The sequence below is a fragment of the Carassius carassius genome, chromosome 8 (assembly GCF_963082965.1).
Source record: "Carassius carassius chromosome 8, fCarCar2.1, whole genome shotgun sequence".
In the NCBI taxonomy this organism is placed as follows: domain Eukaryota; kingdom Metazoa; phylum Chordata; class Actinopteri; order Cypriniformes; family Cyprinidae; genus Carassius; species Carassius carassius.
In genome coordinates this window covers 36,583,934-36,609,578 of record NC_081762.1, presented here as the reverse complement: position 1 = coordinate 36,609,578, position 25,645 = coordinate 36,583,934, and the positions used below count along the sequence as shown (strand labels likewise).

General features: G+C 49.2%; 32 non-coding genes and 1 pseudogene across 32 annotated transcripts; 9 read left to right on the top strand and 24 right to left on the bottom strand.

Moving 5' to 3' along the window:
- Positions 1–900: 900 nt before the first annotated feature.
- On the top strand, positions 901–972 carry trnad-guc (transfer RNA aspartic acid (anticodon GUC)). Its single transcript has one exon. It is a non-coding gene; the product is annotated as a tRNA-Asp (tRNA).
- Positions 973–1,075: 103 nt separating this feature from the next.
- Positions 1,076–1,147, bottom strand: trnag-ucc (transfer RNA glycine (anticodon UCC)). Its single transcript has one exon. It is a non-coding gene; the product is annotated as a tRNA-Gly (tRNA).
- A 293-nt stretch (positions 1,148–1,440) lies between these two features.
- Positions 1,441–1,555, bottom strand: LOC132146036 (U5 spliceosomal RNA). The gene has a single exon (XR_009434787.1). It is a non-coding gene; the product is annotated as a U5 spliceosomal RNA (small nuclear RNA).
- A 1,073-nt stretch (positions 1,556–2,628) lies between these two features.
- trnad-guc (transfer RNA aspartic acid (anticodon GUC)) lies at positions 2,629–2,700 on the top strand. The gene has a single exon. It is a non-coding gene; the product is annotated as a tRNA-Asp (tRNA).
- Positions 2,701–2,803: 103 nt separating this feature from the next.
- Positions 2,804–2,875, bottom strand: trnag-ucc (transfer RNA glycine (anticodon UCC)). The gene has a single exon. It is a non-coding gene; the product is annotated as a tRNA-Gly (tRNA).
- A 293-nt stretch (positions 2,876–3,168) lies between these two features.
- On the bottom strand, positions 3,169–3,283 carry LOC132145855 (U5 spliceosomal RNA). The gene has a single exon (XR_009434617.1). It is a non-coding gene; the product is annotated as a U5 spliceosomal RNA (small nuclear RNA).
- Positions 3,284–4,357: 1,074 nt separating this feature from the next.
- Positions 4,358–4,429, top strand: trnad-guc (transfer RNA aspartic acid (anticodon GUC)). Its single transcript has one exon. It is a non-coding gene; the product is annotated as a tRNA-Asp (tRNA).
- A 103-nt stretch (positions 4,430–4,532) lies between these two features.
- trnag-ucc (transfer RNA glycine (anticodon UCC)) lies at positions 4,533–4,604 on the bottom strand. The gene has a single exon. It is a non-coding gene; the product is annotated as a tRNA-Gly (tRNA).
- Positions 4,605–4,885: 281 nt separating this feature from the next.
- LOC132146120 (U5 spliceosomal RNA) lies at positions 4,886–4,991 on the bottom strand (annotated as a pseudogene).
- A 1,614-nt stretch (positions 4,992–6,605) lies between these two features.
- Positions 6,606–6,720, bottom strand: LOC132145990 (U5 spliceosomal RNA). Its single transcript, XR_009434746.1, has one exon. It is a non-coding gene; the product is annotated as a U5 spliceosomal RNA (small nuclear RNA).
- A 1,080-nt stretch (positions 6,721–7,800) lies between these two features.
- trnad-guc (transfer RNA aspartic acid (anticodon GUC)) lies at positions 7,801–7,872 on the top strand. The gene has a single exon. It is a non-coding gene; the product is annotated as a tRNA-Asp (tRNA).
- Positions 7,873–7,975: 103 nt separating this feature from the next.
- trnag-ucc (transfer RNA glycine (anticodon UCC)) lies at positions 7,976–8,047 on the bottom strand. Its single transcript has one exon. It is a non-coding gene; the product is annotated as a tRNA-Gly (tRNA).
- A 293-nt stretch (positions 8,048–8,340) lies between these two features.
- On the bottom strand, positions 8,341–8,455 carry LOC132145988 (U5 spliceosomal RNA). The gene has a single exon (XR_009434745.1). It is a non-coding gene; the product is annotated as a U5 spliceosomal RNA (small nuclear RNA).
- A 1,082-nt stretch (positions 8,456–9,537) lies between these two features.
- On the top strand, positions 9,538–9,609 carry trnad-guc (transfer RNA aspartic acid (anticodon GUC)). The gene has a single exon. It is a non-coding gene; the product is annotated as a tRNA-Asp (tRNA).
- Positions 9,610–9,712: 103 nt separating this feature from the next.
- On the bottom strand, positions 9,713–9,784 carry trnag-ucc (transfer RNA glycine (anticodon UCC)). The gene has a single exon. It is a non-coding gene; the product is annotated as a tRNA-Gly (tRNA).
- Positions 9,785–10,077: 293 nt separating this feature from the next.
- On the bottom strand, positions 10,078–10,192 carry LOC132145889 (U5 spliceosomal RNA). The gene has a single exon (XR_009434649.1). It is a non-coding gene; the product is annotated as a U5 spliceosomal RNA (small nuclear RNA).
- Positions 10,193–11,781: 1,589 nt separating this feature from the next.
- LOC132145947 (U5 spliceosomal RNA) lies at positions 11,782–11,897 on the bottom strand. Its single transcript, XR_009434706.1, has one exon. It is a non-coding gene; the product is annotated as a U5 spliceosomal RNA (small nuclear RNA).
- A 964-nt stretch (positions 11,898–12,861) lies between these two features.
- trnag-ucc (transfer RNA glycine (anticodon UCC)) lies at positions 12,862–12,933 on the bottom strand. The gene has a single exon. It is a non-coding gene; the product is annotated as a tRNA-Gly (tRNA).
- A 293-nt stretch (positions 12,934–13,226) lies between these two features.
- Positions 13,227–13,341, bottom strand: LOC132145854 (U5 spliceosomal RNA). Its single transcript, XR_009434616.1, has one exon. It is a non-coding gene; the product is annotated as a U5 spliceosomal RNA (small nuclear RNA).
- Positions 13,342–14,403: 1,062 nt separating this feature from the next.
- On the top strand, positions 14,404–14,475 carry trnad-guc (transfer RNA aspartic acid (anticodon GUC)). Its single transcript has one exon. It is a non-coding gene; the product is annotated as a tRNA-Asp (tRNA).
- Positions 14,476–14,942: 467 nt separating this feature from the next.
- Positions 14,943–15,057, bottom strand: LOC132145853 (U5 spliceosomal RNA). The gene has a single exon (XR_009434615.1). It is a non-coding gene; the product is annotated as a U5 spliceosomal RNA (small nuclear RNA).
- A 1,073-nt stretch (positions 15,058–16,130) lies between these two features.
- Positions 16,131–16,202, top strand: trnad-guc (transfer RNA aspartic acid (anticodon GUC)). Its single transcript has one exon. It is a non-coding gene; the product is annotated as a tRNA-Asp (tRNA).
- Positions 16,203–16,305: 103 nt separating this feature from the next.
- On the bottom strand, positions 16,306–16,377 carry trnag-ucc (transfer RNA glycine (anticodon UCC)). The gene has a single exon. It is a non-coding gene; the product is annotated as a tRNA-Gly (tRNA).
- Positions 16,378–16,670: 293 nt separating this feature from the next.
- LOC132145888 (U5 spliceosomal RNA) lies at positions 16,671–16,785 on the bottom strand. Its single transcript, XR_009434648.1, has one exon. It is a non-coding gene; the product is annotated as a U5 spliceosomal RNA (small nuclear RNA).
- A 1,589-nt stretch (positions 16,786–18,374) lies between these two features.
- On the bottom strand, positions 18,375–18,490 carry LOC132145946 (U5 spliceosomal RNA). Its single transcript, XR_009434705.1, has one exon. It is a non-coding gene; the product is annotated as a U5 spliceosomal RNA (small nuclear RNA).
- A 963-nt stretch (positions 18,491–19,453) lies between these two features.
- On the bottom strand, positions 19,454–19,525 carry trnag-ucc (transfer RNA glycine (anticodon UCC)). Its single transcript has one exon. It is a non-coding gene; the product is annotated as a tRNA-Gly (tRNA).
- A 293-nt stretch (positions 19,526–19,818) lies between these two features.
- Positions 19,819–19,933, bottom strand: LOC132145852 (U5 spliceosomal RNA). The gene has a single exon (XR_009434614.1). It is a non-coding gene; the product is annotated as a U5 spliceosomal RNA (small nuclear RNA).
- Positions 19,934–20,995: 1,062 nt separating this feature from the next.
- Positions 20,996–21,067, top strand: trnad-guc (transfer RNA aspartic acid (anticodon GUC)). The gene has a single exon. It is a non-coding gene; the product is annotated as a tRNA-Asp (tRNA).
- A 467-nt stretch (positions 21,068–21,534) lies between these two features.
- LOC132145851 (U5 spliceosomal RNA) lies at positions 21,535–21,649 on the bottom strand. Its single transcript, XR_009434613.1, has one exon. It is a non-coding gene; the product is annotated as a U5 spliceosomal RNA (small nuclear RNA).
- A 1,248-nt stretch (positions 21,650–22,897) lies between these two features.
- On the bottom strand, positions 22,898–22,969 carry trnag-ucc (transfer RNA glycine (anticodon UCC)). Its single transcript has one exon. It is a non-coding gene; the product is annotated as a tRNA-Gly (tRNA).
- A 293-nt stretch (positions 22,970–23,262) lies between these two features.
- Positions 23,263–23,377, bottom strand: LOC132146021 (U5 spliceosomal RNA). Its single transcript, XR_009434773.1, has one exon. It is a non-coding gene; the product is annotated as a U5 spliceosomal RNA (small nuclear RNA).
- A 1,063-nt stretch (positions 23,378–24,440) lies between these two features.
- trnad-guc (transfer RNA aspartic acid (anticodon GUC)) lies at positions 24,441–24,512 on the top strand. Its single transcript has one exon. It is a non-coding gene; the product is annotated as a tRNA-Asp (tRNA).
- Positions 24,513–25,442: 930 nt separating this feature from the next.
- trnag-ucc (transfer RNA glycine (anticodon UCC)) lies at positions 25,443–25,514 on the bottom strand. Its single transcript has one exon. It is a non-coding gene; the product is annotated as a tRNA-Gly (tRNA).
- Between the last annotated feature and the right edge of the window lie 131 nt (positions 25,515–25,645).

Below are 25,645 nucleotides of genomic sequence, written 5' to 3'. Positions count from 1 at the left end.
CAAATCAAGGCAATCTCTTTCTCATGCCTCCATCTGAAAAGTTGGAGAAAATCTTATATGAATAAAAGAGTCTTTTAAAGAAATCCCTTATTCCGAGGTCACCGTAGCCACCAGATCCAGTCTGTATCCAGATCAGTGGGCCGCTTCAGTCACCCGGATCCAGTCAGTATCCAGACAAGATGGTTGATCAACACCTAGAAAGGACCTTTATGGCCCTGAAACACAGCGGAGACCGGGACAACTAGATGAGCCCCAGATACAGATCCCCTGTAAAGACCTTGTCTCAGACGACCACCAGGACAAGACCACAGGAAACAGATGATTCTTCTGCACAGTCTGACTTTTCTGCAGCCTGGAGCTGATTTGCTGGTTTCTTCTGACCAGAGGAGAACTGTCTCCCCGACTGAGCCTGGTTTCTCACCGGGTTTTTTCTCCATTTTTACACCGATCGAGTTTTGGTTCCTTGCCTCAGTCGCCTCTGGCAGGCATAGCTGGAGACACTTCATGTACAGCGATATCGTTGACTTGATTGCAAATTATTGCACAGATACTATTTAAACTGAACTTAGCTGAATGATGACATCACCGATTTCAATGACGAAATGCCTTTAACTGTCATTTTGCTTTATTGACGCACTGTGTTCCTAATTCATGTTGTTCAGTTGCATTGACACAATCCTTTTTGTTTAAAGCGCAATTTAAAAAAAAAAAAAAAAAAAGAGTCCAAACAATGACCCCTGCAACGGGAAGTGTTCCAAATGTTATGCGACTTTAGCTAATGATGGGTCAATCCGGAATTTGACGGTGCTAGGGCTGTGTCAGCGTCAGAATAAGCCATGCATTGTTCAGTTATGTCGGTGTAGTAGCGTCGGTTGGGGGAGAAACGGCAGCATGCGCAGCTCCTCGTTAGTATAGTGGACAGTATCTCCGCCTGTCACGCGGAAGACCGGGGTTCGATTCCCCGACGGGGAGAGCTAGCTCTTTTCGGCTTCCGAATGATCCATCCAAAAGTTTTCGGAGGAGCCACAGGTCACAGAAGGAGTTCGGCTTTGACATCAGCCCGAGCCAAAGGACATGCGTTGGCCGGGAATCGAACCCGGGTCAACTGCTTGGAAGGCAGCTATGCTCACCACTATACCACCAACGCAGTCAGCAGTCAGCCACTTGCGCCGGCGTTAAGAAGGCTCGAAGTGCACGAGTCGCCGATAGGGCTAGAGGAGCTGATGAGATCTTTGTTTGGACCCGTCACTAAAGAGAGCCTTCCAGAGTTTGCATCCCGTCACGTACAAGAAAGTGCTGCCTTCCCATGCCAGCTAAATAAACATTAAGTGCTGACAGCGCAAACGCAGAGAGTGCAAATACAGACGAAGACCAGTGGCACGCCCTCCTGCAGCGTGTTGGCGGACGGCCAAATTGATTCTGCTCTTGACATTTCGATGTAGCTCTGCTGTGAGCAGAACACCCAAAAATACAGGTCACTCGCAAAAGTTCCCCTCCACTGAAATCTTTAGTAAAAGGCGAAAGATTTATGCGACAATGAAGAGAAACTCGAGCTGTTTCTACGACCACTCCGGCCTGTGCGCTTCATCTGGTAAACCACTACGCTCGCCAAGGGTCATCAAGGGTGACGACGCCTGTCCACATGCGTTTCGTCAGCCCCCCCCCCCACTCCAAAAGGGAGGAGTAAAACTCACAAAAGTCCACTCGGTCCACCAATAACCACAAGCCCAATCAAGGCAATCTCTTTCTCATGCCTCCATCTGAAAAGTTGGAGAAAATCTTATATGAATAAAAGAGTCTTTTAAAGAAATCCCTTATTCCGAGGTCACCGTAGCCACCAGATCCAGTCTGTATCCAGATCAGTGGGCCGCTTCAGTCACCCGGATCCAGTCAGTATCCAGACAAGATGGTTGATCAACACCTAGAAAGGACCTCTATGGCCCTGAAACACAGCGGAGACCGGGACAACTAGATGAGCCCCAGATACAGATCCCCTGTAAAGACCTTGTCTCAGACGACCACCAAGACAAGACCACAGGAAACAGATGATTCTTCTGCACAGTCTGACTTTTCTGCAGCCTTGAGCTGATTTGCTGGTTTCTTCTGACCAGAGGAGAACTGTCTCCCCGACTGAGCCTGGTTTCTCACCGGGTTTTTTCTCCATTTTTTCACCGATCGAGTTTTGGTTCCTTGCCTCTGTCGCCTCTGGCAGGCATAGCTGGGGACACTTCATGTACAGCGATATCATTGACTTGATTGCAAATTATTGCACAGATACTATTTAAACTGAACTTAGCTGAATGATGACATCACCGATTTCAATGACGAAATGCCTTTAACTGTCATTTTGCTTTATTGACGCACTGTGTTCCTAATTAATGTTGTTCAGTTGCATTGACACAATCCTTTTTGTTTAAAGCGCAATTAAAAAAAAAAAAAAAAAAAAAGAGTCCAAACAATGACCCCTGCAACGGGTAGTGTTCCAAATGTTATGCGACTTTAGCTAATGATGGGTCCATCCGGAATTTGACGGTGCTAGGGCTGTGTCAGCGTCAGAAAAAGCCATGCATTGTTCAGTTATGTCGGTGCAGTAGCGTCGGTTGGGGGAGAAACGGCAGCATGCGCAGCTCCTCGTTAGTATAGTGGACAGTATCTCCGCCTGTCACGCGGAAGACCGGGGTTCGATTCCCCGACGGGGAGAGCTAGCTCTTTTCGGCTTCCGAATGATCCATCCAAAAGTTTTGGGAGGAGCCACAGGTCACAGAAGGAGTTCTGCTTCGACATCAGCCCGAGCCAAAGGACATGCGTTGGCCGGGAATCGAACCCAGGTCAACTGCTTGGAAGGCAGCTATGCTCACCACTATACCACCAACGCAGTCAGCAGTCAGCCACTTGCGCCGTCGCTAAGAAGGCTCGAAGTGCACGAGTCGCCGATAGGGCTAGAGGAGCTGATGAGATCTTTGTTTGGACCCGTCACTAAAGAGAGGCTTCCAGAGTTTGCATCCCGTCACGTACAAGAAAGTGCTGCCTTCCCATGCCAGCTAAATAAACATTAAGTGCTGACAGCGCAAACGCAGAGAGTGCAAATACAGACGAAGACCAGTGGCACGCCCTCCTGCAGCGTGTTGGCGTACGGCCAAATTGATTCTGCTCTTGACATTTCGATGTAGCTCTGCTGTGAGCAGAGCACCCAAAAATACAGGTCACTCGCAAAAGTTCCCCTCCACGGAAATCTTTAGTAAAAGGCGAAAGATTTATGCGACAATGAAGAGAAACTCGAGCTGTGTCTACGACCACTCCGGCCTGTGCGCTGCCTCTGGTAAACCACTACGCTCGCCAAGGGTCATCAAGGGTGACGACGCCTGCCCACATGCGTTTCGTCAGCCCCCCCCCCCCCCCCCCCCACTCCAAAAGGGAGCAGTAAAACTCACAAAAGTCCACTCGGTCCACCAATAACCACAAGCCCAATCAAGGCAATCTCTTTCTCATGCCTCCATCTGAAAAGTTGGAGAAAATCTTATATGAATAAAAGAGTCTTTTAAAGAAATCAATTATTCCGAGGTCACCGTAGCCACCAGATCCAGTCTGTATCCAGATCAGTGGGCCGCTTCAGTCACCCGGATCCAGTCAGTATCCAGACAAGATGGTTGATCAACACCTAGAAAGGACCTCTATGGCCCTGAAACACAGCGGAGACCGGGACAACTAGATGAGCCCCAGATACAGATCCCCTGTAAAGACCTTGTCTCAGACGACCACCAGGACAAGACCACAGGAAACAGATGATTATTCTGCACAGTCTGACTTTTCTGCAGCCTGGAGCTGATTTGCTGGTTTCTTCTGACCAGAGGAGAACTGTCTCCCCGACTGAGCCTGGTTTCTCACCGGGTTTTTTCTCCATTTTTTCACCGATCGAGTTTTGGTTCCTTGCCTCTGTCGCCTCTGGCAGGCATAGCTGGGGACACTTCATGTACAGCGATAACGTTGACTTGATTGCAAATTATTGCACAGATACTATTTAAACTGAACTTAGCTGAATGATGACATCACCGATTTCAATGACGAAATGCCTTTAACTGTCATTTTGCTTTATTGACGCACTGTGTTCCTAATTAATGTTGTTCAGTTGCATTGACACAATCCTTTTTGATTAAAGCGCAATTTAAAAAAAAAAAAGAGTCCAAACAATGACCCCTGCAACGGGTAGTGTTCCAAATGTTATGCGACTTTAGCTAATGATGGGTCCATCCGGAATTTGACGGTGCTAGGGCTGTGTCAGCGTCAGAAAAAGACATACATTGTTCAGTTATGTCGGTGCAGTAGCGTCGGTTGGGGGAGTAACGGCAGCATGCGCAGCTCCTCGTTAGTATAGTGGACAGTATCTCCGCCTGTCACGCGGAAGACCGGGGTTCGATTCCCCGACGGGGAGAGCTGGCTCTTTTCGGCTTCCGAATGATCCATCCAAAAGTTTTGGGAGGAGCCACAGGTCACAGAAGGAGTTCTGCTTCGACATCAGCCCGAGCCAAAGGACATGCGTTGGCCGGGAATCGAACCCAGGTCAACTGCTTGGAAGGCAGCTATGCTCACCACTATACCACCAACGCAGTCACCAGTCAGCCACTTGCGCCGTCGTTAAGAAGGCTCGAAGTGCACGAGTCGCCGATAGGGCTAGAGGAGCTGATGAGATCTTTGTTTGGACCCGTCACTAAAGAGAGCCTTCCAGAGTTTGCATCCCGTCACGTACAAGAAAGTGCTGCCTTCCCATGCCAGCTAAATAAACATTAAGTGCTGACAGCGCAAACGCAGAGAGTGCAAATACAGACGAAGACCAGTGGCACGCCCTCCTGCAGCGTGTTGGCAGACGGCCAAATTGATTCTGCTCTTGACATTTCGATGTAGAAAAAATACAGGTCACTCGCAAAAGTTCCCCTCCACGGAAATCTTTAGTAAAAGGCGAAAGATTTATGCGACAATGAGGAGAAACTCGAGCTGTGTCTACGACCACTCCGGCCTGTGCGCTGCCTCTGGTAAACCACTACGCTCGCCAAGGGTCATCAAGGCTGACGACGCCTGCCCACATGCGTTTCGTCAGCCCCCCCCCACTCCAAAAGTGAGCAGTAAAACTCACAAAAGTCCACTCGGTCCACCAATAACCACAAGCCCAATCAAGGCAATCTCTTTCTCATGCCTCCATCTGAAAAGTTGGAGAAAATCTTTTATGAATAAAAGAGTCTTTTAAAGAAATCCCTTATTCCGAGGTCACCGTAGCCACCAGATCCAGTCTGTATCCAGATCAGTGGGCCGCTTCAGTCACCCGGATCCAGTCAGTATCCAGACAAGATGGTTGATCAACACCTAGAAAGGACCTCTATGGCCCTGAAACACAGCGGAGACCGGGACAACTAGATGAGCCCCAGATACAGATCCCCTGTAAAGACCTTGTCTCAGACGACCACCAGGACAAGACCACAGGAAACAGATGATTCTTCTGCACAGTCTGACTTTTCTGCAACCTGGAGCTGATTTGCTGGTTTCTTCTGACCAGAGGAGAACTGTCTCCCCGACTGAGCCTGGTTTCTCACCGGGTTTTTTCTCCATTTTTTCACCGATCGAGTTTTGGTTCCTTGCCTCTGTCGCCTCCGGCAGGCATAGCTGGGGACACTTCATGTACAGCGATAACATTGACTTGATTGCAAATTATTGCACAGATACTATTTAAACTGAACTTAGCTGAATGATGACATCACCGATTTCAATGACGAAATGCCTTTAACTGTCATTTTGCTTTATTGACGCACTGTGTTCCTAATTAATGTTGTTCAGTTGCATTGACACAATCCTTTTTGTTTAAAGCGCAATTTAAAAAAAAAAAAAAAAAAAAAAAGAGTCCAAACAATGACCCCTGCAACGGGTAGTGTTCCAAATGTTATGCGACTTTAGCTAATGATGGGTCCATCCGGAATTTGACGGTGCTAGGGCTGTGTCAGCGTCAGAAAAAGCCATGCATTGTTCAGTTATGTCGGTGCAGTAGCGTCGGTTGGGGGAGAAACGGCAGCATGCGCAGCTCCTCGTTAGTATAGTGGACAGTATCTCCACCTGTCACGCGGAAGACCGGGTTTCGATTCCCCGACGGGGAGAGCTAGCTCTTTTCGGCTTCCGAATGATCCATCCAAAAGTTTTGGGAGGAGCCACAGGTCACAGAAGGAGTTCTGCTTCGACATCAGCCCGAGCCAAAGGACATGCGTTGGCCGGGAATCGAACCCGGGTCAACTGCTTGGAAGGCAGCTATGCTCACCACTATACCACAAACGCAGTCAGCAGTCAGCCACTTGCGCCGTCGCTAAGAAGGCTCGAAGTGCACGAGTCGCCGATAGGGCTAGAGGAGCTGATGAGATCTTTGTTTGGACCCGTCACTAAAGAGAGCCTTCCAGAGTTTGCATCCCGTCACGTACAAGAAAGTGCTGCCTTCCCATGCCAGCTAAATAAACATTAAGTGCTGACAGCGCAAACGCAGAGAGTGCAAATACAGACGAAGACCAGTGGCACGCCCTCCTGCAGCGTGTTGGCGGACGGCCAAATTGATTCTGCTCTTGACATTTCGATGTAGCTCTGCTGTGAGCAGAGCACCCAAAAATACAGGTCACTCGCAAAAGTTCCCCTCCATGGAAATCTTTAGTAAAAGGCGAAAGATTTATGCGACAATGAAGAGAAACTCGAGCTGTGTCTACGACCACTCCGGCCTGTGTGATGCCTCTGGTAAACCACTACGCTCGCCAAGGGTCATCAAGGGTGACGACGCCTGCCCACATGCGTTTCGTCAGCCCCCCCCCCCCCCCCCACTCCAAAAGGGAGGAGTAAAACTCACAAAAGTCCACTCGGTCCACCAATAACCACAAGCCCAATCAAGGCAATCTCTTTCTCATGCCTCCATCTGAAAAGTTGGAGAAAATCTTATATGAATAAAAGAGTCTTTTAAAGAAATCCCTTATTCCGAGGTCAACGTAGCCACCAGATCCAGTCTGTATCCAGATCAGTGGGCCGCTTCAGTCACCCGGATCCAGTCAGTATCCAGACAAGATGGTTGATCAACACCTAGAAAGGACCTCTATGGCCCTGAAACACAGTGGAGACCGGGACAACTAGATGAGCCCCAGATACAGATCCCCTGTAAAGACCTTGTCTCAGACGACCACCAGGACAAGACCACAGGAAACAGATGATTCTTCTGCACAGTCTGACTTTTCTGCAGCCTGGAGCTGATTTGCTAATTTCTTCTGACTAGAGGAGAACTGTCTCCCCGACTGAGCCTGGTTTCTCACCGGGTTTTTTCTCCATTTTTTCACCGATCGAGTTTTGGTTCCTTGCCTCTGTCGCCTCTGGCAGTCATAGCTGGGGACACTTCATGTACAGCGATATCGTTGACTTGATTGCAAATTATTGCACAGATACTATTTAAACTGAACTTAGCTGAATGATGACATCACCGATTTCAATGACGAAATGCCTTTAACTGTCATTTTGCTTTATTGACGCACTGTGTTCCTAATTAATGTTGTTCAGTTGCATTGACACAATCCTTTTTGTTTAAAGCGCAATTTAAAAAAAAAAAAAAAAAAAAAGAGTCCAAACAATGACCCCTGCAACGGGTAGTGTTCCAAATGTTATGCGACTTTAGCTAATGATGGGTCCATCCGGAATTTGACGGTGCTAGGGCTGTGTCAGCGTCAGAAAAAGCCATGCATTGTTCAGTTATGTCGGTGCAGTAGCGTCGGTTGGGGGAGAAACGGCAGCATGCGCAGCTCCTCATTAGTATAGTGGACAGTATCTCCGCCTGTCACGCGGAAGACCGGGGTTCGATTCCCCGATGGGGAGAGCTAGCTCTTTTCGGCTTCCGAATGATCCATCCAAAAGTTTTGGGAGGAGCCACAGGTCACAGAAGGAGTTCTGCTTCGACATCAGCCCGAGCCAAAGGACATGCGTTGGCCGGGAATCGAACCCGGGTCAACTGCTTGGAAGGCAGCTATGCTCACCACTATACCACCAACGCAGTCAGCAGTCAGCCACTTGCGCCGTCGCTAAGAAGGCTCGAAGTGCACGAGTCGCCGATAGGGCTAGAGGAGCTGATGAGATCTTTGTTTGGACCCGTCACTAAAGAGAGCCTTCCAGAGTTTGCATCCCGTCACGTACAAGAAAGTGCTGCCTTCCCATGCCAGCTAAATAAACATTAAGTGCTGACAGCGCAAACGCAGAGAGTGCAAATACAGACGAAGACCAGTGGCACGCCCTCCTGCAGCGTGTTGGCGGACGGCCAAATTGATTCTGCTCTTGACATTTCGATGTAGCTCTGCTGTGAGCAGAGCACCCAAAAATACAGGTCACTCGCAAAAGTTCCCCTCCATGGAAATCTTTAGTAAAAGGCGAAAGATTTATGCGACAATGAAGAGAAACTCGAGCTGTGTCTACGACCACTCCGGCCTGTGCGATGCCTCTGGTAAACCACTACGCTCGCCAAGGGTCATCAAGGGTGACGACGCCTGCCCACATGCGTTTCGTCAGCCCCCCCCACCCCCACTCCAAAAGGGAGAAGTAAAACTCACAAAAGTCCACTCGGTCCACCAATAACCACAAGCCCAATCAAGGCAATCTCTTTCTCATGCCTCCATCTGAAAAGTTGGAGAAAATCTTATATGAATAAAAGAGTCTTTTAAAGAAATCCCTTATTCCGAGGTCACCGTAGCCACCAGATCCAGTCTGTATCCAGATCAGTGGGCCGCTTCAGTCACCCGGATCCAGTCAGTATCCAGACAAGATGGTTGATCAACACCTAGAAAGGACCTCTATGGCCCTGAAACACAGCGGAGACCGGGACAACTAGATGAGCCCCAGATACAGATCCCCTGTAAAGACCTTGTCTCAGACGACCACCAGGACAAGACCACAGGAAACAGATGATTCTTCTGCACAGTCTGACTTTTCTGCAGCCTGGAGCTGATTTGCTGGTTTCTTCTGACCAGAGGAGAACTGTCTCCCCGACTGAGCCTGGTTTCTCACCGGGTTTTTTCTCCATTTTTTCACCGATCGAGTTTTGGTTCCTTGCCTCTGTCGCCTCTGGCAGGCATAGCTGGGGACACTTCATGTACAGCGATATCGTTGACTTGATTGCAAATTATTGCACAGATACTATTTAAACTGAACTTAGCTGAATGATGACATCACCGATTTCAATGACGAAATGCCTTTAACTGTCATTTTGCTTTATTGACGCACTGTGTTCCTAATTAATGTTGTTCAGTTGCATTGACACAATCCTTTTTGTTTAAAGCGCAATTTAAAAAAAAAAAAAAAAAGAAAAAAAAGAGTCCAAACAATGACCCCTGCAACGGGTAGTGTTCCAAATGTTATGCGACTTTAGCTAATGATGGGTCCACCCGGAATTTGACGGTGCTAGGGCTGTGTCAGCGTCAGAAAAAGCCATGCATTGTTCAGTTATGTCGGTGCATTAGCGTCGGTTGGGGGAGAAACGGCAGCATGCGCAGCTCCTCGTTAGTATAGTGGACAGTATCTCCGCCTGTCACGCGGAAGACCGGGGTTCGATTCCCCGACGGGGAGAGCTAGCTCTTTTCGGCTTCCGAATGATCCATCCAAAAGTTTTGGGAGGAGCCACAGGTCACAGAAGGAGTTCTGCTTCGACATCAGCCCGAGCCAAAGGACTTGCATTGGCCGGGAATCGAACCCGGGTCAACTGCTTGGAAGGCAGCTATGCTCACCACTATACCACCAACGCAGTCAGCAGTCAGCCACTTGCGTTGTCGTTAAGAAGGCTCGAAGTGCACGAGTCGCCGATAGGGCTAGAGGAGCTGATGAGATCTTTGTTTGGACCCGTCACTAAAGAGAGCCTTCCAGAGTTTGCATCCCGTCACGTACAAGAAAGTGCTGCCTTCCCATGCCAGCTAAATAAACATTAAGTGCTGACAGCGCAAACGCAGAGAGTGCAAATACAGACGAAGACCAGTGGCACGCCCTCCTGCAGCGTGTTGGCGGACGGCCAAATTGATTCTGCTCTTGACATTTCGATGTAGCTCTACTGTGAGCAGAGCACCCAAAAATACAGGTCACTCGCAAAAGTTCCCCTCCACGGAAATCTTTAGTAAAAGGCGAAAGATTTATGCGACAATGAAGAGAAACTCGAGCTGTGTCTATGACCACTCCGGCCTGTGCGCTGCCTCTGGTAAACCACTACGCTCGCCAAGGGTCATCAAGGGTGACGACGCCTGCCCACATGCGTTTCGTCAGCCACCCCCCCCCCCACTCCAAAAGGGAGCAGTAAAACTCACAAAAGTCCACTCGGTCCACCAATAACCACAAGCCCAATTAAGGCAATCTCTTTCTCATGCCTCCATCTGAAAAGTTGGAGAAAATCTTATATGAATAAAAGAGTCTTTTAAAGAAATCCCTTATTCCGAGGTCACCGTAGCCACCAGATCCAGTCTGTATCCAGATCAGTGGGCCGCTTCAGTCACCCGGATCCAGTCAGTATCCAGACAAGATGGTTGATCAACACCTAGAAAGGACCTCTATGGCCCTGAAACACAGCGGAGACCGGGACAACTAGATGAGCCCCAGATACAGATCCCCTGTAAAGACCTTGTCTCAGACGACCACCAGGACAAGACCACAGGAAACAGATGATTCTTCTGCACAGTCTGACTTTTTTGCAGCCTGGAGCTGATTTGCTGGTTTCTTCTGACCAGAGGAGAACTGTCTCCCCGACTGAGACTGGTTTCTCACCGGGTTTTTTCTCCATTTTTTCACCGATCGAGTTTTGGTTCCTTGCCTCTGTCGCCTCTGGCAGGCATAGCTGGGGACACTTCATGTACAGCGATAACGTTGACTTGATTGCAAATTATTGCACAGATACTATTTAAACTGAACTTAGCTGAATGATGACATCACCGATTTCAATGACGAAATGCCTTTAACTCTCATTTTGCTTTATTGACGCACTGTGTTCCTAATTAATGTTGTTCAGGTGCATTGACACAATCCTTTTTGTTTAAAGCGCAATTTAAAAAAAAAAAAGAGTCCAAACAATGACCCCTGCAACGGGTAGTGTTCCAAATGTTATGCGACTTTAGCTAATGATGGGTCCATCCGGAATTTGACGGTGCTAGGGCTGTGTCAGCGTCAGAAAAAGCCATGCATTGTTCAGTTATGTCGGTGCAGTAGCGTCGGTTGGGGGAGAAACGGCAGCATGCGCAGCTCCTCGTTAGTATAGTGGACAGTATCTCCGCCTGTCACGCGGAAGACGGGGAGAGCTAGCTCTCTTCGTCTTCCGAATGATCCATCCAAAAGTTTTGGGAGGAGCCACAGGTCACAGAAGGAGTTCTGCTTCGACATCAGCCCGAGCCAAAGGACATGCGTTGGCCGGGAATCGAACCCGGGTCAACTGTTTGGAAGGCAGCTATGCTCACCACTATACCACCAACGCAGTCAGCAGTCAGCCACTTGCGCCGTCGCTAAGAAGGCTCGAAGTGCACGAGTCGCCGATAGGGCTAGAGGAGCTGATGAGATCTTTGTTTGGACCCGTCACTAAAGAGAGCCTTCCAGAGTTTGCATCCCGTCACGTACAAGAAAGTGCTGCCTTCCCATGCCAGCTAAATAAACATTAAGTGCTGACAGCGCAAACGCAGAGAGTGCAAATACAGACGAAGACCAGTGGCACGCCCTCCTGCAGCGTGTTGGCGGACGGCCAAATTGATTCTGCTCTTGACATTTCGATGTAGCTCTGCTGTGAGCAGAGCACCCAAAAATACAGGTCACTCGCAAAAGTTCCCCTCCATGGAAATCTTTAGTAAAAGGCGAAAGATTTATGCGACAATGAAGAGAAACTCGAGCCTGTGCGATGCCTCTGGTAAACCACTACGCTCGCCAAGGGTCATCAAGGGTGACGACGCCTGCCCACATGCGTTTCGTCAGCCCCCCCCCCCCCCCCCCACTCCAAAAGGGAGAAGTAAAACTCACAAAAGTCCACTCGGTCCACCAATAACCACAAGCCCAATCAAGGCAATCTCTTTCTAATGCCTCCATCTGAAAAGTTGGATAAAATCTTATATGAATAAAAGAGTCTTTTATAGAAATCCCTTATTCCAAGGTCACCGTAGCCACCAGATCCAGTCTGTATCCAGATCAGTGGGCCGCTTCAGTCACCCGGATCCAGTCAGTATCCAGACAAGATGGTTGATCAACACCTAGAAAGGACCTCTATGGCCCTGAAACACAGCGGAGACCGGGACAACTAGATGAGCCCCAGATACAGATCCCCTGTAAAGACCTTGTCTCAGACGACCACCAGGACAAGACGACAGGAAACAGATGATTCTTCTGCACAGTCTGACTTTTCTGCAGCCTGGAGCTGATTTGCTGGTTTCTTCTGACCAGAGGAGAACTGTCTCCCCGACTGAGCCTGGTTTCTCACCGGGTTTTTTCTCCATTTTTTCACCGATCGAGTTTTGGTTCCTTGCCTCTGTCGCCTCTGGCAGGCATAGCTGGGGACACTTCATGTACAGCGATATCGTTGACTTGATTGCAAATTATTGCAATCAAGGTACGGTGCTAGGGCTGTGTCAGCGTCAGAAAAAGCCATGCATTGTTCAGTTATGTCGGTGCAGTAGCGTCGGTTGGGGGAGAAACGGCAGCATGCGCAGCTCCTCGTTAGTATAGTGGACAGTATCTCCGCCTGTCACGCGGAAGACGGGGAGAGCTAGCTCTTTTCGGCTTCCGAATGATCCATCCAAAAGTTTTGGGAGGAGCCACAGGTCACAGAAGGAGTTCTGCTTCGACATCAGCCCGAGCCAAAGGACATGCGTTGGCCGGGAATCGAACCCGGGTCAACTGCTTGGAAGGCAGCTATGCTCACCACTATACCACCAACGCAGTCAGCAGTCAGCCACTTGCGCCGTCGCTAAGAAGGCTCGAAGTGCACGAGTCGCCGATAGGGCTAGAGGAGCTGATGAGATCTTTGTTTGGACCCGTCACTAAAGAGAGCCTTCCAGAGTTTGCATCCCGTCATGTACAAGAAAGTGCTGCCTTCCCATGCCAGCTAAATAAACATTAAGTGCTGACAGCGCAAACGCAGAGAGTGCAAATACAGACGAAGACCAGTGGCACGCCCTCCTGCAGCTTGTTGGCGGACAGCCAAATTGATTCTGCTCTTGACATTTCGATGTAGCTCTGCTGTGAGCAGAGCACCCAAAAATACAGGTCACTCGCAAAAGTTCCCCTCCACGGAAATCTTTAGTAAAAGGCGAAAGATTTATGCGACAATGAAGAGAAACTCGAGCTGTGTCTATGACCACTCCGGCCTGTGCGATGCCTCTGGTAAACCACTACGCTCGCCAAGGGTCATCAAGGGTGACGACGCCTGCCCACATGCGTTTCGTCAGCCCCCCCCACTCCAAAAGGGAGAAATAAAACTCACAAAAGTCCACTCGGTCCACCAATAACCACAAGCCCAATCAAGGCAATCTCTTTCTCATGCCTCCATCTGAAAAGTTGGAGAAAATCTTATATGAATAAAAGAGTCTTTTAAAGAAATCCCTTATTCCGAGGTCAACGTAGCCACCAGATCCAGTCTGTATCCAGATCAGTGGGCCGCTTCAGTCACCCGGATCCAGTCAGCATCCAGACAAGATGGTTGATCAACACCTAGAAAGGACCTCTATGGCCCTGAAACACAGCGGAGACCGGGACAACTAGATGAGCCCCAGATACAGATCCCCTGTAAAGACCTTGTCTCAGACGACCACCAGGACAAGACGACAGGAAACAGATGATTCTTCTGCACAGTCTGACTTTTCTGCAGCCTGGAGCTGATTTGCTGGTTTCTTCTGACCAGAGGAGAACTGTCTCCCCGACTGAGCCTGGTTTCTCACCGGGTTTTTTCTCCATTTTTTCACCGATCGAGTTTTGGTTCCTTGCTTCTGTCGCCTCTGGCAGGCATAGCTGGGGACACTTCATGTACAGCGATATCGTTGACTTGATTGCAAATTATTGCACAGATACTATTTAAACTGAACTTAGCTGAATGATGACATCACCGATTTCAATGACGAAATGCCTTTAACTGTCATTTTGCTTTATTGACGCACTGTGTTCCTAATTAATGTTGTTCAGTTGCATTGACACAATGCTTTTTGTTTAAAGCGCAATTTAAAAAAAAAAAAGATTCCAAACAATGACCCCTGCAACGGGTAGTGTTCCAAATGTTATGCGACTTTAGCTAATGATGGGTCCATCCGGAATTTGACGGTGCTAGGGCTGTGTCAGCGTCAGAAAAAGCCATGCATTGTTCAGTTATGTCGGTGCAGTAGCGTCGGTTGGGGGAGAAACGGCAGCATGCGCAGCTCCTCGTTAGTATAGTGGACAGTATCTCCGCCTGTCACGCGGAAGACCGGGGTTCGATTCCCCGACGGGGAGAGCTAGCTCTTACGGCTTCCGAATGATCCATCCAAAAGTTTTGGGAGGAGCCACAGGTCACAGAAGGAGTTCTGCTTCGACATCAGCCCGAGCCAAAGGACATGCGTTGGCCGGGAATCGAACCCGGGTCAACTGCTTGGAAGGCAGCTATGCTCACCACTATACCACCAACACAGTCAACAGTCAGCCACTTGCGCCGTCGCTAAGAAGGCTCGAAGTGCACGAGTCGCCGATAGGGCTAGAGGAGCTGATGAGATCTTTGTTTGGACCCGTCACTAAAGAGAGCCTTCCAGAGTTTGCATCCCGTCACGTACAAGAAAGTGCTGCCTTCCCATGCCAGCTAAATAAACATTAAGTGCTGACAGCGCAAACGCAGAGAGTGCAAATACAGACGAAGACCAGTGGCACGCCCTCCTGCAGCGTGTTGGCGGACGGCCAAATTGATTCTGCTCTTGACATTTCGATGTAGCTCTGCTGTGAGCAGAGCACCCAAAAATACAGGTCACTCGCAAAAGTTCCCCTCCACGGAAATCTTTAGTAAAAGGCGAAAGATTTATGCGACAATGAAGAGAAACTCGAGCTGTGTCTATGACCACTCCGGCCTGTGCGCTGCCTCTGGTAAACCACTACGCTCGCCAAGGGTCATCAAGGGTGACGACGCCTGCCCACATGCGTTTCGTCAGCCCCCCCCCCCCCCCCCCCACTCCAAAAGGGAGCAGTAAAACTCACAAAAGTCCACTCGGTCCACCAATAACCACAAGCCCAATCAAGGCAATCTCTTTCTCATGCCTCCATCTGAAAAGTTGGAGAAAATCTTATATGAATAAAAGAGTCTTTTAAAGAAATCCCTTATTCCGAGGTCACAGTAGCCACCAGATCCAGTCTGTATCCAGATCAGTGGGCCGCTTCAGTCACCCGGATCCAGTCAGTATCCAGACAAGATGGTTGATCAACACCTAGAAAGGACCTCTATGGCCCTGAAACACAGCGGAGACCGGGACAACTAGATGAGCCCCAGATACAGATCCCCTGTAAAGACCTTGTCTCAGACGACCACCAGGACAAGACCACAGGAAACAGATGATTCTTCTGCACAGTCTGACTTTTCTGCAGCCTGGAGCTGATTTGCTGGTTTCTTCTGACCAGAGGAGAACTGTCTCCCCGACTGAGCCTGGTTTCTCACCAGGTTTTTTCTCCATTTTTTCACCGATCGAGTTTTGGTTCCTTGCCTCTGTCGCCTCTGGCAGGCATAGCTGGGGACACTTCATGTACAGCGATATCGTTGACTTGATTGCAAATTATTGCACAGATACTATTTAAACTGAACTTAGCTGAATGATGACATCACCGATTTCAATGACGAAATGCCTTTAACTGTCATTTTGCTTTATTGACGCACTGTGTTCCTAATTAATGTTGTTCAGTTGCATTGACACAATGCTTTTTGTTTAAAGCGCAATTTAAAAAAAAAAAAGATTCCAAACAATGACCCCTGCAACGGGTAGTGTTCCAAATGTTATGCGACTTTAGCTAATGATGGGTCCATCCGGAATTTGACGGTGCTAGGGCTGTGTCAGCGTCAGAAAAAGCCATGCATTGTTCAGTTATGTCGGTGCATTAGCGTCGGTTGGGGGAGAAACGGCAGCATGCGCAGCTCCTCGTTAGTATAGTGGACAGTATCTCCGCCTGTCACGCGGAAGACCGGGGTTCGATTCCCCGACGGGGAGAGCTAGCTCTTTTCGGCTTCCGAATGATCCATCCAAAAGTTTTGGGAGGAGCCACAGGTCACAGAAGGAGTTCTGCTTCGACATCAGCCCGAGCCAAAGGACTTGCATTGGCCGGGAATCGAACCCGGGTCAACTGCTTGGAAGGCAGCTATGCTCACCACTATACCACCAACGCAGTCAGCAGTCAGCCACTTGCGTTGTCGTTAAGAAGGCTCGAAGTGCACGAGTCGCCGATAGGGCTAGAGGAGCTGATGAGATCTTTGTTTGGACCCGTCACTAAAGAGAGCCTTCCAGAGTTTGCATCCCGTCACGTACAAGAAAGTGCTGCCTTCCCATGCCAGCTAAATAAACATTAAGTGCTGACAGCGCAAACGCAGAGAGTGCAAATACAGACGAAGACCAGTGGCACGCCCTCCTGCAGCGTGTTGGCGGACGGCCAAATTGATTCTGCTCTTGACATTTCGATGTAGCTCTACTGTGAGCAGAGCACCCAAAAATACAGGTCACTCGCAAAAGTTCCCCTCCACGGAAATCTTTAGTAAAAGGCGAAAGATTTATGCGACAATGAAGAGAAACTCGAGCTGTGTCTATGACCACTCCGGCCTGTGCGCTGCCTCTGGTAAACCACTACGCTCGCCAAGGGTCATCAAGGGTGACGACGCCTGCCCACATGCGTTTCGTCAGCCACCCCCCCCCCCACTCCAAAAGGGAGCAGTAAAACTCACAAAAGTCCACTCGGTCCACCAATAACCACAAGCCCAATTAAGGCAATCTCTTTCTCATGCCTCCATCTGAAAAGTTGGAGAAAATCTTATATGAATAAAAGAGTCTTTTAAAGAAATCCCTTATTCCGAGGTCACCGTAGCCACCAGATCCAGTCTGTATCCAGATCAGTGGGCCGCTTCAGTCACCCGGATCCAGTCAGTATCCAGACAAGATGGTTGATCAACACCTAGAAAGGACCTCTATGGCCCTGAAACACAGCGGAGACCGGGACAACTAGATGAGCCCCAGATACAGATCCCCTGTAAAGACCTTGTCTCAGACGACCACCAGGACAAGACCACAGGAAACAGATGATTCTTCTGCACAGTCTGACTTTTTTGCAGCCTGGAGCTGATTTGCTGGTTTCTTCTGACCAGAGGAGAACTGTCTCCCCGACTGAGACTGGTTTCTCACCGGGTTTTTTCTCCATTTTTTCACCGATCGAGTTTTGGTTCCTTGCCTCTGTCGCCTCTGGCAGGCATAGCTGGGGACACTTCATGTACAGCGATAACGTTGACTTGATTGCAAATTATTGCACAGATACTATTTAAACTGAACTTAGCTGAATGATGACATCACCGATTTCAATGACGAAATGCCTTTAACTCTCATTTTGCTTTATTGACGCACTGTGTTCCTAATTAATGTTGTTCAGGTGCATTGACACAATCCTTTTTGTTTAAAGCGCAATTTAAAAAAAAAAAAGAGTCCAAACAATGACCCCTGCAACGGGTAGTGTTCCAAATGTTATGCGACTTTAGCTAATGATGGGTCCATCCGGAATTTGACGGTGCTAGGGCTGTGTCAGCGTCAGAAAAAGCCATGCATTGTTCAGTTATGTCGGTGCAGTAGCGTCGGTTGGGGGAGAAACGGCAGCATGCGCAGCTCCTCGTTAGTATAGTGGACAGTATCTCCGCCTGTCACGCGGAAGACGGGGAGAGCTAGCTCTCTTCGTCTTCCGAATGATCCATCCAAAAGTTTTGGGAGGAGCCACAGGTCACAGAAGGAGTTCTGCTTCGACATCAGCCCGAGCCAAAGGACATGCGTTGGCCGGGAATCGAACCCGGGTCAACTGTTTGGAAGGCAGCTATGCTCACCACTATACCACCAACGCAGTCAGCAGTCAGCCACTTGCGCCGTCGCTAAGAAGGCTCGAAGTGCACGAGTCGCCGATAGGGCTAGAGGAGCTGATGAGATCTTTGTTTGGACCCGTCACTAAAGAGAGCCTTCCAGAGTTTGCATCCCGTCACGTACAAGAAAGTGCTGCCTTCCCATGCCAGCTAAATAAACATTAAGTGCTGACAGCGCAAACGCAGAGAGTGCAAATACAGACGAAGACCAGTGGCACGCCCTCCTGCAGCGTGTTGGCGGACGGCCAAATTGATTCTGCTCTTGACATTTCGATGTAGCTCTGCTGTGAGCAGAGCACCCAAAAATACAGGTCACTCGCAAAAGTTCCCCTCCATGGAAATCTTTAGTAAAAGGCGAAAGATTTATGCGACAATGAAGAGAAACTCGAGCCTGTGCGATGCCTCTGGTAAACCACTACGCTCGCCAAGGGTCATCAAGGGTGACGACGCCTGCCCACATGCGTTTCGTCAGCCCCCCCCCCCCCCCCCACTCCAAAAGGGAGAAGTAAAACTCACAAAAGTCCACTCGGTCCACCAATAACCACAAGCCCAATCAAGGCAATCTCTTTCTAATGCCTCCATCTGAAAAGTTGGATAAAATCTTATATGAATAAAAGAGTCTTTTATAGAAATCCCTTATTCCAAGGTCACCGTAGCCACCAGATCCAGTCTGTATCCAGATCAGTGGGCCGCTTCAGTCACCCGGATCCAGTCAGTATCCAGACAAGATGGTTGATCAACACCTAGAAAGGACCTCTATGGCCCTGAAACACAGCGGAGACCGGGACAACTAGATGAGCCCCAGATACAGATCCCCTGTAAAGACCTTGTCTCAGACGACCACCAGGACAAGACGACAGGAAACAGATGATTCTTCTGCACAGTCTGACTTTTCTGCAGCCTGGAGCTGATTTGCTGGTTTCTTCTGACCAGAGGAGAACTGTCTCCCCGACTGAGCCTGGTTTCTCACCGGGTTTTTTCTCCATTTTTTCACCGATCGAGTTTTGGTTCCTTGCCTCTGTCGCCTCTGGCAGGCATAGCTGGGGACACTTCATGTACAGCGATATCGTTGACTTGATTGCAAATTATTGCAATCAAGGTACGGTGCTAGGGCTGTGTCAGCGTCAGAAAAAGCCATGCATTGTTCAGTTATGTCGGTGCAGTAGCGTCGGTTGGGGGAGAAACGGCAGCATGCGCAGCTCCTCGTTAGTATAGTGGACAGTATCTCCGCCTGTCACGCGGAAGACGGGGAGAGCTAGCTCTTTTCGGCTTCCGAATGATCCATCCAAAAGTTTTGGGAGGAGCCACAGGTCACAGAAGGAGTTCTGCTTCGACATCAGCCCGAGCCAAAGGACATGCGTTGGCCGGGAATCGAACCCGGGTCAACTGCTTGGAAGGCAGCTATGCTCACCACTATACCACCAACGCAGTCAGCAGTCAGCCACTTGCGCCGTCGCTAAGAAGGCTCGAAGTGCACGAGTCGCCGATAGGGCTAGAGGAGCTGATGAGATCTTTGTTTGGACCCGTCACTAAAGAGAGCCTTCCAGAGTTTGCATCCCGTCATGTACAAGAAAGTGCTGCCTTCCCATGCCAGCTAAATAAACATTAAGTGCTGACAGCGCAAACGCAGAGAGTGCAAATACAGACGAAGACCAGTGGCACGCCCTCCTGCAGCTTGTTGGCGGACAGCCAAATTGATTCTGCTCTTGACATTTCGATGTAGCTCTGCTGTGAGCAGAGCACCCAAAAATACAGGTCACTCGCAAAAGTTCCCCTCCACGGAAATCTTTAGTAAAAGGCGAAAGATTTATGCGACAATGAAGAGAAACTCGAGCTGTGTCTATGACCACTCCGGCCTGTGCGATGCCTCTGGTAAACCACTACGCTCGCCAAGGGTCATCAAGGGTGACGACGCCTGCCCACATGCGTTTCGTCAGCCCCCCCCACTCCAAAAGGGAGAAATAAAACTCACAAAAGTCCACTCGGTCCACCAATAACCACAAGCCCAATCAAGGCAATCTCTTTCTCATGCCTCCATCTGAAAAGTTGGAGAAAATCTTATATGAATAAAAGAGTCTTTTAAAGAAATCCCTTATTCCGAGGTCAACGTAGCCACCAGATCCAGTCTGTATCCAGATCAGTGGGCCGCTTCAGTCACCCGGATCCAGTCAGCATCCAGACAAGATGGTTGATCAACACCTAGAAAGGACCTCTATGGCCCTGAAACACAGCGGAGACCGGGACAACTAGATGAGCCCCAGATACAGATCCCCTGTAAAGACCTTGTCTCAGACGACCACCAGGACAAGACGACAGGAAACAGATGATTCTTCTGCACAGTCTGACTTTTCTGCAGCCTGGAGCTGATTTGCTGGTTTCTTCTGACCAGAGGAGAACTGTCTCCCCGACTGAGCCTGGTTTCTCACCGGGTTTTTTCTCCATTTTTTCACCGATCGAGTTTTGGTTCCTTGCTTCTGTCGCCTCTGGCAGGCATAGCTGGGGACACTTCATGTACAGCGATATCGTTGACTTGATTGCAAATTATTGCACAGATACTATTTAAACTGAACTTAGCTGAATGATGACATCACCGATTTCAATGACGAAATGCCTTTAACTGTCATTTTGCTTTATTGACGCACTGTGTTCCTAATTAATGTTGTTCAGTTGCATTGACACAATGCTTTTTGTTTAAAGCGCAATTTAAAAAAAAAAAAGATTCCAAACAATGACCCCTGCAACGGGTAGTGTTCCAAATGTTATGCGACTTTAGCTAATGATGGGTCCATCCGGAATTTGACGGTGCTAGGGCTGTGTCAGCGTCAGAAAAAGCCATGCATTGTTCAGTTATGTCGGTGCAGTAGCGTCGGTTGGGGGAGAAACGGCAGCATGCGCAGCTCCTCGTTAGTATAGTGGACAGTATCTCCGCCTGTCACGCGGAAGACCGGGGTTCGATTCCCCGACGGGGAGAGCTAGCTCTTACGGCTTCCGAATGATCCATCCAAAAGTTTTGGGAGGAGCCACAGGTCACAGAAGGAGTTCTGCTTCGACATCAGCCCGAGCCAAAGGACATGCGTTGGCCGGGAATCGAACCCGGGTCAACTGCTTGGAAGGCAGCTATGCTCACCACTATACCACCAACACAGTCAACAGTCAGCCACTTGCGCCGTCGCTAAGAAGGCTCGAAGTGCACGAGTCGCCGATAGGGCTAGAGGAGCTGATGAGATCTTTGTTTGGACCCGTCACTAAAGAGAGCCTTCCAGAGTTTGCATCCCGTCACGTACAAGAAAGTGCTGCCTTCCCATGCCAGCTAAATAAACATTAAGTGCTGACAGCGCAAACGCAGAGAGTGCAAATACAGACGAAGACCAGTGGCACGCCCTCCTGCAGCGTGTTGGCGGACGGCCAAATTGATTCTGCTCTTGACATTTCGATGTAGCTCTGCTGTGAGCAGAGCACCCAAAAATACAGGTCACTCGCAAAAGTTCCCCTCCACGGAAATCTTTAGTAAAAGGCGAAAGATTTATGCGACAATGAAGAGAAACTCGAGCTGTGTCTATGACCACTCCGGCCTGTGCGCTGCCTCTGGTAAACCACTACGCTCGCCAAGGGTCATCAAGGGTGACGACGCCTGCCCACATGCGTTTCGTCAGCCCCCCCCCCCCCCCCCCCACTCCAAAAGGGAGCAGTAAAACTCACAAAAGTCCACTCGGTCCACCAATAACCACAAGCCCAATCAAGGCAATCTCTTTCTCATGCCTCCATCTGAAAAGTTGGAGAAAATCTTATATGAATAAAAGAGTCTTTTAAAGAAATCCCTTATTCCGAGGTCACAGTAGCCACCAGATCCAGTCTGTATCCAGATCAGTGGGCCGCTTCAGTCACCCGGATCCAGTCAGTATCCAGACAAGATGGTTGATCAACACCTAGAAAGGACCTCTATGGCCCTGAAACACAGCGGAGACCGGGACAACTAGATGAGCCCCAGATACAGATCCCCTGTAAAGACCTTGTCTCAGACGACCACCAGGACAAGACCACAGGAAACAGATGATTCTTCTGCACAGTCTGACTTTTCTGCAGCCTGGAGCTGATTTGCTGGTTTCTTCTGACCAGAGGAGAACTGTCTCCCCGACTGAGCCTGGTTTCTCACCAGGTTTTTTCTCCATTTTTTCACCGATCGAGTTTTGGTTCCTTGCCTCTGTCGCCTCTGGCAGGCATAGCTGGGGACACTTCATGTACAGCGATATCGTTGACTTGATTGCAAATTATTGCACAGATACTATTTAAACTGAACTTAGCTGAATGATGACATCACCGATTTCAATGACGAAATGCCTTTAACTGTCATTTTGCTTTATTGACGCACTGTGTTCCTAATTAATGTTGTTCAGTTGCATTGACACAATGCTTTTTGTTTAAAGCGCAATTTAAAAAAAAAAAAGATTCCAAACAATGACCCCTGCAACGGGTAGTGTTCCAAATGTTATGCGACTTTAGCTAATGATGGGTCCATCCGGAATTTGACGGTGCTAGGGCTGTGTCAGCGTCAGAAAAAGCCATGCATTGTTCAGTTATGTCGGTGCAGTAGCGTCGGTTGGGGGAGAAACGGCAGCATGCGCAGCTCCTCGTTAGTATAGTGGACAGTATCTCAGCCTGTCACGCGGAAGACCGGGGTTCGATTCCCCGACGGGGAGAGCTAGCTCTCTTCGGCTTCCGAAAGATCCATCCAAAAGTTTTGGGAGGAGCCACAGGTCACAGAAGGAGTTCTGCTTCGACATCAGCCCGAGCCAAAGGACATGCGTTGGCCGGGAATCGAACCCGGGTCAACTGCTTGGAAGGCAGCTATGCTCACCACTATACCACCAACGCAGTCAGCAGTCAGCCACTTGCGCCGTCGCTAAGAAGGCTCGAAGTGCACGAGTCGCCGATAGGGCTAGAGGAGCTGATGAGATCTTTGTTTGGACCCGTCACTAAAGAGAGCCTTCCAGAGTTTGCATCCCGTCACGTACAAGAAAGTGCTGCCTTCCCATGCCAGCTAAATAAACATTAAGTGCTGACAGCGCAAACGCAGAGAGTGCAAATACAGACGAAGACCAGTGGCACGCCCTCCTGCAGCATGTTGGCGGACGGCCAAATTGATTCTGCTCTTGACATTTCGATGTAGCTCTGCTGTGAGCAGAGCACCCAAAAATACAGGTCACTCGCAAAAGTTCCCCTCCACGGAAATCTTTAATAAAAGGCGAAAGATTTATGCGACAATGAAGAGAAACTCGAGCTGTGTCTATGACCACTCCGGCCTGTGCGCTGCCTCTGGTAAACCACTACGCTCGCCAAGGGTCATCAAGGGTGACGACGCCTGCCCACATGCGTTTCGTCAGCCCCCCCCCCCCCCCCCCACTCCAAAAGGGAGCAGTAAAACTCACAAAAGTCCACTCGGTCCACCAATAACCACAAGCCCAATCAAGGCAATCTCTTTCTCATGCCTCCATCTGAAAAGTTGGAGAAAATCTTATATGAATAAAAGAGTCTTTTAAAGAAATCCCTTATTCCGAGGTCACAGTAGCCACCAGATCCAGTCTGTATCCAGATCAGTGGGCCGCTTCAGTCACCCGGATCCAGTCAGTATCCAGACAAGATGGTTGATCAACACCTAGAAAGGACCTCTATGGCCCTGAAACACAGCGGAGACCGGGACAACTAGATGAGCCCCAGATACAGATCCCCTGTAAAGACCTTGTCTCAGACGACCACCAGGACAAGACCACAGGAAACAGATGATTCTTCTGCACAGTCTGACTTTTCTGCAGCCTTGAGCTGATTTGCTGGTTTCTTCTGACCAGAGGAGAACTGTCTCCCCGACTGAGCCTGGTTTCTCACCGGGTTTTTTCTCCATTCTTTCACCGATCGAGTTTTGGTTCCTTGCCTCTGTCGCCTCTGGCAGGCATAGCTGGGGACACTTCATGTACAGCGATAACGTTGACTTGATTGCAAATTATTGCACAGATACTATTTAAACTGAACTTAGCTGAATGATGACATCACCGATTTCAATGACGAAATGCCTTTAACTGTCATTTTGCTTTATTGACGCACTGTGTTTCTAATTAATGTTGTTCAGTTGCATTGACACAATCCTTTTTGTTTAAAGCGCAATTTAAAAAAAAAAAAGAGTCCAAACAATGACCCCTGCAACGGGTAGTGTTCCAAATGTTATGCGACTTTAGCTAATGATGGGTCCATCCAGAATTTGACGGTGTGTCAGCGTCAGAAAAAGCCATGCATTGTTCAGTTATGTCGGTGCAGTAGCGTCGGTTGGGGGAGAAACGGCAGCATGTGCAGCTCCTCGTTAGTATAGTGGACAGTATCTCCGCCTGTCACGCGGAAGACCGGGGTTCGATTCCCCGACGGGGAGAGCTAGCTCTTTTCGGCTTCCGAACGATCCATCCAAAAGTTTTGGGAGGAGAGTTTCTAGAAAGGACCTCTATGGCCCTGAAACACAGCGGAGACCGGGACAACTAGATGAGCCCCAGATACAGATCCCCTGTAAAGACCTTGTCTCAGACGACCACCAGGACAAGACAACAGGAAACAGATGATTCTTCTGCACAGTCTGACTTTTCTGCAGCCTGGAGCTGATTTGCTGGTTTCTTCTGACCAGAGGAGAACTGTCTCCCCGACTGAGCCTGGTTTCTCACCGGGTTTTTTCTCCATTTTTTCACCGATCGAGTTTTGGTTCCTTGCCTCTGTCGCCTCTGGCAGGCATAGCTGGGGACACTTCATGTACAGCGATATCGTTGACTTGATTGCAAATTATTGCACAGATACTATTTAAACTGAACTTAGCTGAATGATGACATCACCGATTTCAATGACGAAATGCCTTTAACTGTCATTTTGCTTTATTGACGCACTGTGTTCCTAATTAATGTTGTTCAGTTGCATTGACACAATGCTTTTTGTTTAAAGCGCAATTAAAAAAAAAAAAAGATTCCAAACAATGACCCCTGCTACGGGTAGTGTTCCAAATGTTATGCGACTTTAGCTAATGATGGGTCCATCCGGAATTTGACGGTGCTAGGGCTGTGTCAGCGTCAGAAAAAGCCATCTATTGTTCAGTTATGTCGGTGCAGTAGCGTCGGTTGGGGGAGAAACGGCAGCATGTGCAGCTCCTCGTTAGTATAGTGGACAGTATCTCCGCCTGTCACGCGGAAGACCGGGGTTCGATTCCCCGACAGGGAGAGCTAGCTCTTTTCGGCTTCCGAACGATCCATCCAAAAGTTTTGGGAGGAGCCACAGGTCACAGAAGGAGTTCTGCTTCGACATCAGCCCGAGCCTAAGGACATGCGTTGGCCGGGAATCGAACCCAGGTCAACTGCTTGGAAGGCAGCTATGCTCACCACTATACCACCAACGCAGTCACCAGTCAGCCACTTGCGCCGTCGTTAAGAAGGCTCGAAGTGCACGAGTCGCCGATAGGGCTAGAGGAGCTGATGAGATCTTTGTTTGGACCCGTCACTAAAGAGAGCCTTCCAGAGTTTGCATCCC